Genomic DNA, 11,020 nt, shown 5'->3' with positions numbered 1-11,020 from the left:
CTGGGGGCTGTTCCCTTCAGGAAGCGGGAGGGTGCCAGGGCCGCCTCCTTCCCCTGCCCTCCGCTGCACTTTCTCCCCTCCCCCCTCCACAACCTGCTTCCTTCAGTTTGTAAAGTCGGTGATTATATTTTTGGGGGCTTTCCTTTTATTTTTTAAATGTAAAATTTATTTATATTCCGTATTTAAAGTTGTAAAAAAAAAATAACCACCAAACCAACCGAATTTGCTGGAGGTGTGACTGTTGACGGCGACCCCACCCATTGCCGCGGTGCAGGGAGGTGCGGACACTTACCAAGACAGGTGCCTCCATCACATACAGATGCATACACAGCCATGCATACGTGCAGTCACGTGCACACCCACACTCCTTCACACATGTACAAGGTCGTATATGCCTGCACCTACGAGCACGCAGGTCTGAGACTGGCCGCTCCCAGGGGCTCAGAGCCAGGCAGCATCTCCAGCCGTGCAGACCCAGTGCCCCTGCCCGGTGGACCTTCCAGAGAGAACAGAAGGGCATTTCTCCAGCCTGCAGGTCTCCGTAAGGGAAGAGGGTCTACCAGCATCATGGGGTGGGAGCACCCTGCTGGGGAAGGCAGGAAGGGGCTGTGGGTTTTAGAAGGAAGCCTGCTTCCAGTCTGCCCTTGGCCCAGCCTGTGCGGCCTTGAGCAAAGCCCCGCCCCCTCTGTGGGCGGAGACTCCTCTGAAGCCAAGATGGCCTGGGGGCTCCTGGAATCTCTGGCTCAGCTCTGGGGCCGGTGTGCTTTCCCTCGCTCATCAAGAATAGGGTGCTGTCCCATGAACAAGATATCCAATGAGCCCAAGTCCTACCTGCACACACTGGGGCTGATGGGAGAAGCCCAAGAGGTAGAGGGTCTGGTTCATCCTTGATTTAATCAGAAGCCATCATGTTGCTGCTGGAAGCACTGGGCTTCCTGTCGCCGGAAGCGTGTGCGGTGAAGCTGGGGCTGAGGTTAGCTTTAATACCATTGGGCTTCCCACTGATTGATAGTGACCGATAGATCCACCCAATCACACACCTTGGGTGTGATTTGAACTCAAGAAGTAAGTGTCTGTGCCTGCCAGGGCATTAGGTAATAATCTGAGTTAAGTGCATCCTGGGATTACTAGCCCAGAGCCTAAGGCAGTGGCAGCCACACGGTGTGGTGAGGGAGTGCAGATAGAATGACTTACTGGGAATTGACCCTGACCCTGACCCGGAATGCCTGCTCAGTGTTCAGGAAGACTGGGAGGGAAATGGGACATCTCCTCTGAGAGATGACAGAGGGTGTCTGGGGGTCACCTCTGCTGCGATCAGTGGCATGGCTATTCCATGACCGTAAGCACTTCCTGGGGGACATGGGCCGAGCTGTCCACATTCCCCATGTCCCCAGGTACCATCCCAGGCAGCCAGTTTTGAGCCCATGGGACTCCCCCAATCTCCTTGGACTTCCTGGATCTGGTGGGGCTGCTCACACCTGGTGAGTCTTCTCTGGGTCTTTGATGCAGCAGGCTGAAATGGCATTCTCCAAGAAATCCCACTTCTGGGGTGAAGGGGGCAAGGGCGGGGAGAGAAGGCAGGACCCCCTCCTTTTTTTAATCCCACTATCATGGAATGTAGATGTGATGTCTGCTGCTGAGACATCATGCAGTTAAAAGTGAAAGTTGATGGAGCAAGATTGTGTTAGTTTGGGTTCACTAGAGAAACAAATCCATATAATATATATATATATATATATATATATATGAGAACTTTATATAAAGAAGTCATTATGCATCAAGAAAACATCCCAGCCCAGTCCAGATCAAGTCTATAACTTCAATATCAGCCCATACGCCCGATATTAGCCCATGAATTGCTTTTCAGACTCGCGCAGTGCAGGCAATGACGCCAAATGGAGGAAGATCATAGCAGGCCAGTGGGTGGAAAGTCCTGTGGGTCCAGTGGTGGTGGGGGCATCTCCAGGGCTCTGGCTGCCATCAGCATGGCTCCATGTGGCTTGTCATCAGAATGTGAAGCAGAGGGAGTGTGTGTCCCGCCTCCAGGGAGGAAGATAGGAGTTCCCAGAATCCTCAGGCGAAGGCCATGCCCACACAAAGGCCTCATTGGCTATGACCTGATTGACAGGCTAGACTCTGCCCCCTCACTCAAGTTGATGGGAGATGACGTGACCGCCACATAGATGAGCAGGGTCAGGGTCCCGGTGGAAGCCACGACCCTAGCTGTGACGTCTCAGCTCAGGATCTTTTATGTTGATCAATTTTTAAAAATTATTTTTCAAAAATGGTTTGCTGTTGAGAACAAACAGCAGAAACACACAGCAATTCAAGTGCCACTTGTGTAATTCAGGGTCACGGGTGACTTTCTTGGAATCCTGGCACTGTGCTCACCCTCTTCTGAGCTGTTTCTCCACCGTTCACACAAACTCAGCTTCCTGACATTCTTACCGACTCCTCCGTGTTGCCACCGTCAACTCGATCCCATGGACGTCCTCAAATTGCCTAATGCTCAAGGCAGACGTTGGTTACTAACCTTGCTTGGCTTTCAGATGGCTTCAGCAGGCATTTGTGATTTAGGACAGTCATTTCAGGGGTTCATCCAACCTCATGCCCTGGTGGCATGGTGGGTTAAGCACGGGGCTGCCACCTGAAAGGTCAGAGGTTCCAATCCACCCGCTGCTCTGAGCAAGAAAGATGCGACGGTCTGCTCCCATAAAGATTTGCAGTCTCAAAAAGCCTCTGGGGGCCCTCCTCGTCTGTCCTGTAAGGTTGCAATGAGTCAGAATCAGGTGGACAGCAGTGAGGTGGGACTGGTTTGGGTGTCCCACCTCCACGTCTCCAGAAAAATCCAGATTCCAGGAGATTTTGAAATTCGGTTATGCACATCCCCTTCTTCCCTTTTAAAAAAATCATTTTATTGGGGACCCATACAACTCATCAGAATCCATCCAGCCATCCGTTGTGTCAAGCACATTTGTATATTTGTTGCCATCATCATTCTCAAAACATTTGCTTTCTACTGGAATCCTTGGTATCAGCTCCTCTGTTTTTTCCTTCCCTCCCCCCCTCCCTCCCTCAGAGATCCTTGATAATTTATCAATTATTATTTTGTCATGCCTTGAACAGACCAATGTCTCCCTTCACCCACTTTTCTGTTGCCCATCCCCCTGTGAGGGGGTTATATGTAGATCATTGTGATTGGTTCCCCTTTCTCCCCACACTTTCCCCTTCCCCTCCTGGTACAACTACTCTCAATATTGGTCCTGAGGGATTTATCTATCCTGGATTCCCTCTGTTGCAAGCTCTTATCTGCACCCAACGCGCCCCCACTCATTCATGAAAAGTTTTCTATGGGTCTTTGATCAAAGTGTTTAGTAATGGTAGGTGGGCACCATCCAGGTCTTCTGGCCCCATGGCCCAGGAGGCAGTTGCTCATGGACGCATTTAGCCACATTTTCCATGGCCTCCTCCTACTCCTGGTCCCCTTCTTCCCTGTTGCTCCTGGATGGATTCTCATGCCTTGGATGAAGCTCAGGATTTTCAGGTCAGACAGGAATAGGGCTCCTTCCGTAGTGAGTTACTGTTCTTTGGCCACCGATGTTAATCCTCGTAGACAGTGCTGGTCCCTTTGGAGTTAGTTTATTCCTCCATACAGCTTGGGGGTTCATCTTTGCCTTAGGAACGCGCCCCACTATCCAATGTCTGGTTCACAGCCCATTTTCCTGCCTGTCAGCCTCACGTCCGCAACAGGAACGTGTAACGCGCTTGCTCCCTCACCGTCAACGAGTGGATTTGACTCCCAGTGACCCTCTAGGACACGGTTGACCTGCCCCTGTGGGCTTTCGAAACTTTGGATCTCTATGGCAGTAGACGGCCTCATCTTCCTCCCAGGGAGCAGCTAGTGGGTTTGAACCACTGACCTGGTGGTATCCAGCTCCATGTGTAACCCATTGTGCCACCAGGGATCCTTCAGCTTGCAAATTCTCCATAAACTAGCAGAACGACACATGTTTACAGCTTCTGAAGTAAAATATTCATGGGCTCATAATACCCATCACACTGCTTTATGGATGAGAGGAGACTGTAAGCAGCTCGGTGAAGGCGAAGACCTGCCTGAGATCTCACTGCTGCTGGGCTCCTGGAGCTCACCTCCCTTTACCACTCCTGATGCCATGGCCAGGGCATGCCTTACTGTTTCCCAGTGTCCCCTCAGGGGTCCTGGGACCCCAATACCTGTCTATACATAAACCTGGGCACAGTCCCAATGTAGCTGGGCAGTCCAAGGAAAATCCTGCTCCCACGTCTCTATCCGGCCCACCCCAACCTTTCTGAAGGCCTCCATCTGAGGCTCAACCCACCAGCAAATCCTGCTCTGCCCAGCCTATCCCAAGGACAGACTCTTACCCCCTCCAGCCGCCTCTCTCTACCTGTTCTGATTATCTCCCCAATACTCCATCTGTTCATGAAACTTGTCCACCTTCCCTTGACCTCCCTCCTCCTGATGGAAGAGTTGTTTCCTTCACCACTCTCCCCAGAGTCTGGAATAATGGCAGGTACGCAGCAGACCCTCAATGGTGCCTGCGTGTTGCAATGGCCCATGCGTGCTGAATGAGTGATGACTGAGCACAAAGGCTGGCTATTGGTGGTCGCTGCTTCCTTAATCACACGCACCCCTGGTTGTGTGATTGAAAAGGCTACTTGGAGGGTGACAAGAATTACGGACTAGCTTGTCCTCCACTTCCTGAAGAGTTTTTTGCTTCGAGTAGTATCTCCATTGCTTATAAGCTCCTCAAGGGTTGGGATCCTGTTGAGTCCACCTTCTGAGGGTACCTCCTTTATATTTCCATATCCAAACCTATATATCCATCCATCCATACACACACACGTACAAGCACACACAGACACACACATGCATCATCTACCTACCTATCCACCCACCCACTTAGCCACCCTTCCATCCACCTCCCTTACTCCCTCTCTGTTTAGCACCCTCCTCGTGTCTAGGCAGTGTACTCACCACTCCATCTTGTTGATCTTGGAGGAGATTGGTACCTCAGTGGGAAGAAAGTAGGTTTTTCGGGAGAAAACACGTAGGTCCCCATCCTAGCATGGCTACCTCCTGCTTTGTGACCGTTCAGAGCTTTTGCGGAGCCCCTGGCCTCTCTCCGCCAGTGGTTGGGGATCATGTTTGATGCCCAGTACCCAGCAAGTAGCTGGTCCTAGCATGGCGGAGTGCAGGTGGGCGCAAATGACGGAACAAACGGAAAATCATAGATACATCAAGCATCCGACTGCTGCCAGTGAGTTCGGTTAGAGTCCAGGAACCATACCATTATCCCAGTCAATTATCCAACCATCTTCAGGCAGATATGATTGTCATTGTGTTATCAATGAAGGAACATGAAGTTAGCAAAGTTCAGGTCCCCTCGGTGCCTTGTGTCCTCAGCGCAGTTACCTGTCAATGGCCACTTTCTCTTCATGGGAAACCAGAGAGAGGCACGTGACAGGCTCAGGTCATGAGGGGCACATGCCTCTAAGTAGGAGATCAAGCCAATCTCAGTCAAACAGCCCCAGGCCTTTTAGACGATCAAATCCACAGTGGATCTTAGAAGAGACTCTTAAACTTGCTCTTGAGGGTAGAGCAGTAAAAGCGACTGGAAGAAATGATCAAATAATTAAAGCTGAACAACTAGAGGAGACTAATGTAAAGTGTTATAATAAACTGTGCAAAAGCCCGGAGCTAGAGAACCAAATGGGAAGAGCACGCCAGGCATTTGTCAAGCTGAAAGAACTGAAAGAAAATCCAGGCCTTGAGTTTCAATACTGAAGGATTCCGTAGGCCAAATATCAAACAACAAAGGAAGCTTCAGAGGACGGTGGATGAAATACAGTCACTGTACCAGTCATTTCAAAAGGTGGCGTGTGATAAAGAAACCAAGGATGCTGGAGGAAGATGTCTAAGCTTCCCTGGAGGCACTGATGATCAACAAGGCTCCCTTGTTGACGGAAGCCCAATGGAAATGATTCAACGAACTGACGCAGACCAAGAGGTGCCCACTGGGCAATGGCAAGAAAATTGAACGTGGGCTTTTAACTGGAGGAGATCTTTATTTTTGCCCGCCCCAAAGACAGTTAACCCAATAGGGTCTAAAAATCACCGAACAAGATCACTAATATCACATACATGTAAAATACTTTGCGGAAGATGATTTGAAGATGGCTGCCACAGTACGTTGACAGGGACTGCTAGAAAGTCAAGCCAGGTTCCTACGGGATGCGGAACAAGGGATAGCATTGCTGACGCCTGATGGGTCTCAGTTTAAAGCGGAGATCACTAGAAAGATGCTTAGTTGTGTCTTCTTGACTCTGCAGGCTGTGTCAGTCTGGGTTAACTAGAGAAACAAATTCATAGACACTCGTGTGCATAAGAAAGAGCTTTATGTACAAGAAAAATTGAATATTGAGAAAACATCCCAGCCCAGTCCAGATCAAGCCCACAAGTCTGATATATTAATCCATATGCCCTATACTAATCCATAAATTCCTTTAAAAATCATTTTATTGGGGCTCGTACAACTCTTATCACAGTCCGTCCGGCCGGCCATCCATTGTCTCAAGCACATTTGAACCTATGCTGCCATCATCGTTTTCAAAGCATTTTCTTTCTACTTGAGTCCTTGGTATCAGCTCCTCATCACCCCCCCCTTTTCCCTCTCCTTCCCCATGAACCCTTGATAATTTACAAATTGTTATTTTTTCATGTCTTGCACTGTCTGATGTCTCCCCTACCCCCTTGTCTATTGTCCATCCCCCTGGGAGGGGGTTTTTGCTAGGTCATTGTGATTGGTTCCCCCTTTCTCCCCTCACCTTCCCCTTCCCCTTTGGTATGGCTACTCTCAATATGGGTCCCCAGGAGCTTATCTGTCCTGTATTCTCAGTGTTTCAAGCTCTTATCTGTACCCATGTACATCCTCTGGTCTAGTCAGATCTGTAAGGTAGAATTAGGGTCATGATAGTGGTGGTGGTGGGGGGAGAAAGCATTAAAGAAGCAGAGGAAAACTGTATGTTTCATCGGTGCTACACTGCACCCTTACTGGCCCGTCTTCTCCCAACAGCCCTTCTGTAAGGGGATGTCCAATTGTTTACAGATTGGCTTTGGGCCCTGATTCCGCACTCCCCCTCATTCACATTATGATTTTTTTGCTCTGGATCTTTGATGCCTGATACCTAATCTCATCAACACCTCGTGATCACACAGGCTGGTGTGTTTCTTTCATGTGAGCTTTGTTGTTTCTCAGCTAGATGGCTGCTTGTTTATCTTCAAGCCTTTAAGACCCCAGAAGCCGGGCACCATCCGCTTTCTTCACCACATTTACTTATGCACCTGCTTTGTCTTCACTGATTGTGTCGGGAAGGTGAACATCTCAGAGTGCCGGATTATTAGAACAAAGTGTTCTTGTGTTGAGGGAGTACTTGAGTAGGGGCCCAATGTCCATCTGCTTCCTTAATATTAAACCTATAAATATATGTACATAGATCTATTTCCCCATCATCATATATCAATATATTTACATATGTACATGCCTGTATTTAGATCTCTATAAATGCCCTTTGCCTCCTTGTTTTTCCTCTATTTCCTTTGACTTTCCTCTTGTTCCACTATCATGTTCAGCCTTCATTCGGGTTTCAGGAATTCCTCTCAGTTACATTGTCCTTGATCCAGCCCTACCAGACTTCCTATACCCTCCTCACCATAGATTTTGGATCACTTGTTGTTCCCTTGTCCATGGGTTTGTTAACACCCACTTTCTTTCCCCTGCCTCCCCTTCTCCGTGTCCTCCCGGAACTGTCTCCCCGTTGTTCTCTCTTCCAGGTTGTTTATCCTCCTATCCCATCCAGATAGACACACAGATACAACAATATGCACAAACACAAGACTGAGCACAATAAAGCAACAATAGAAAATAGAACAATAGCTATAGCAACAACAGTAACAAAAAGCAACAACAACAAAAGAAAAGAAAGGCCTATAAGTAATTCAAGGTCTATTTGTCGTCCTTTACGAGTGTTTTCCAATCGAGTCTGGTGGGGCGCCATGCCCTGGCCCCAGAGTCTATTTTTGGTGTTCCCTGGGGACTTCATTGCTTTGCTCCCCTTGCTGCTCTGTTGCACGCCCCCAGTGCCTCACCTAGGCGTGGCGAGGTAAGGTTGGGCATAATTCTCGCACTGTGTCTCCAGTGCTGTCCCCCGTGGTGCTTTGGGTCAGTGAAGAACGTCGTGTCTCATGGTGGGGCTGGCCTCTGTGCATTGGCTGCTCTGAGCAGAAATACTGTCCTCAGGGCTTGGTGGACCAGGATGTGCTTCACTCTTTTTTCCTCCCCCCTCGTTAGCTCCTGTGTACTCTGATCAGACACGGCCCTCTCCTTGAGCTGTAGCTTCAGTGCTGTGCTCTGAAATGAATGCTTCTGAGCGGGCATAAATTCCTCTTCAGACTCACGCAGCACATGCAGTGAGGTGAAATGCAGGGAGATCGCAGGCCGGTGGGTGGAAGGTCTTGTGGATCCAGTGGTGGTGGAAGCATCTCAGCGCTGGCACGGGTCTCCACGTGTCTCCTCCAGCTCTCTCAGTGTCTCAACTGCAGGAAAGGGAAGGCCGAGAGAGAGGGTTGGGGAAACTAACACTGAGGGAAATATGACCAGGACTATATTCCCTAATTTATGCAGAGGGAATCTGGAAAGCTTAGTTAAAGTCCAAGCACATGATCCTGCTCTATGTGTCGTTCCCACAGATTCTCCCCGAACAGCTATGCTGCCTTGAAGTGAGCACATGGTTGACTCTGCTTCCCTGTAGAGGCAGGCATTCTTTGATCATCTCCTACCACCAAGGCACCCATCCATCCCCCCCTCATTGTCTTCCCCCAATGCAGGTATTAGGTTTCCTCACCTGTGAGCTCAGGGACTTTACTGAGATTCCCACCCACCTTGTGACGTATGTGACTCCTGAATATGCATGACTGGTGGCTACCTATAAAAGCCCAAATAGTAAAGAGCTCTCTCCTCTCACCACCATCCCCCACTCTCTGAGCAGACCTGGCTGTTGAGATCACGGATGGCCAGGAGGTGAGCATGCTACCATGAAATGTGTCTGACTCCTTCATTTTACCGTCTATCTCTCTTATTCTCTATGACTTTACTATAATCTTTATATATTATCGACACAATTGCGCCCACAGAACCCCTATATTGTCAAAGGCTGGCTACTCCGACAGTGGGTCTGGCCTCCAGTGAGCTATTTATCTCCATCACACCTCAAAATGAGGTCATCAAGCTGCGACTTGATCTACAGGCTAGACTCCACCCCTTCACCCAGGTTGACAGGAGATTGCAGAACTGCCACACGGGCCTTGTGGGTACAAGTCCTGCACGTCCCAATAGCATCATCAAGACTCCTTAAAGACAATGGTTAATCCGTGGTAGAATTGTTACCTTGCACTTGGGGAGGTAAGGTCTCCTCCCAGTGTACCCCATATGTAGGCCCTGCCTTTCTGTCAAAGGAGGCTTGTGGGATCCTGAGGAGCTTCCAGACTAAAACACACTGGGGTGAAAGCCGGCAAGTTGCTTCTGGAAAAGGGTCAGTGGACACACAGTGCATCCCCATGGTCGGATCTGAAACTGGGCGCGGGGATGGTGCAGGGCTGGGCAGCATTTTGTTGCATTGCCCACGGGCTGGTCATGAACCAAGAGCCAATGATGGCTGGTAACAACAACATGGAGCCGGACTGACCTCATCACGATCATGAGCAGAGGTGGCTCAATGGGGCTTGGGGGTCAGAGCATCCACATTGCCGCCTTGTGTCCCCCTCCCTCATGGCAAGCTCCACGGGTCCCCAATCCACGATCTAGCTTCCACAGCAGCGAGCCGGTGACGCGAGCTCATGAACTCCAGTTCATGCCGCTGTTCTCTGTACGGCTCAACGCTCTCCGTGTTGCAGGCTCAGCTCTGTGGTTGACAGAGCAAGGAGAGACTTCCAGCACTCATGGAAGGCCTCCCCTCCCACGCTTCATCTGGATCTTGAGCCAAGACTTTAGATGGGATTGTCTTCTCTTTCTTTAAGTCCAGTGGTGGCAGAGCCGAGAGCCCAAACCTCAATCCATTTCCCTCCCAGGTGACACTTTTCATTCCCCAAGCCTTTCTTTCTTTTTAAAAAACTTTTATTGGCACATGGGGTAATATTGGACTTATGGATTTGATCTGGAGTGGGCTGGGCTGTTTTCTTCGATAGAAAGTTCTCTCTTACACACATGAGTGTCTATGAGTTTGTTTCTCAAGCCAACCCAGACTAACACAACACCCAAGATACTCCTTAGAAGCCAGGATGGCAAGACCCCATCTCGTGTAACTTGGACATGTTACCAACAGAGACCATCCGCTGGAACAGTGACGTCATGCTCGGTAAAGCAGAAGGCCAGAAGAAGAGGAAGACCCAGAACAAGAAGGATGGATGTAGTGCCTGTAACACGAGAGTGGCACAGGGCCAAGCAGCGTTTTGCTCTGTTGCTCATGAGTGGTTGACTGTGTCCACGCCAACGACACTGAACAACAATACTGTGGCATGAGAAGAGAGGCAGGAAGTCCGATTTCCCCCCTAGAATCTCCTAGAAAAAGGAGCCCATTGAGAAGCCAAGGCTTAGAGGGGCGGGGAGGCATTGGGGAGCCAGTACCGGCGAGTGCAAGGGCGTTTGTACGGTGAGATTGACCTCATCGCACTGTGAGCAGTCAAGAGACCCAAAGATGAGTTGCATTAGGTACATCTGCTGCACGAAACCTCTTTAGACCGTTGGAAGGCAAGGATGTGGCTCCTGTGAGGAGTGTACAACTCTTCTGGATGTGATTGAGCTGTTGTGATTCCGATAGTACCCCATACGTCAGTACTAGTCCATAAATTCCTCTTTAGACTCAAGCAGCATGCAGCGATGCAGAATGCGGGAAGATCACAGGCCAGTGGGCGGAAAGTCTTGTG

Source organism: Tenrec ecaudatus, chromosome 6, assembly GCF_050624435.1.
Source record: "Tenrec ecaudatus isolate mTenEca1 chromosome 6, mTenEca1.hap1, whole genome shotgun sequence".
NCBI classification, from domain to species: Eukaryota; Metazoa; Chordata; class Mammalia; order Afrosoricida; family Tenrecidae; genus Tenrec; species Tenrec ecaudatus.
The sequence above is the reverse complement of the archived record's forward strand: the minus strand, read 5'-3'. Positions refer to the sequence as shown.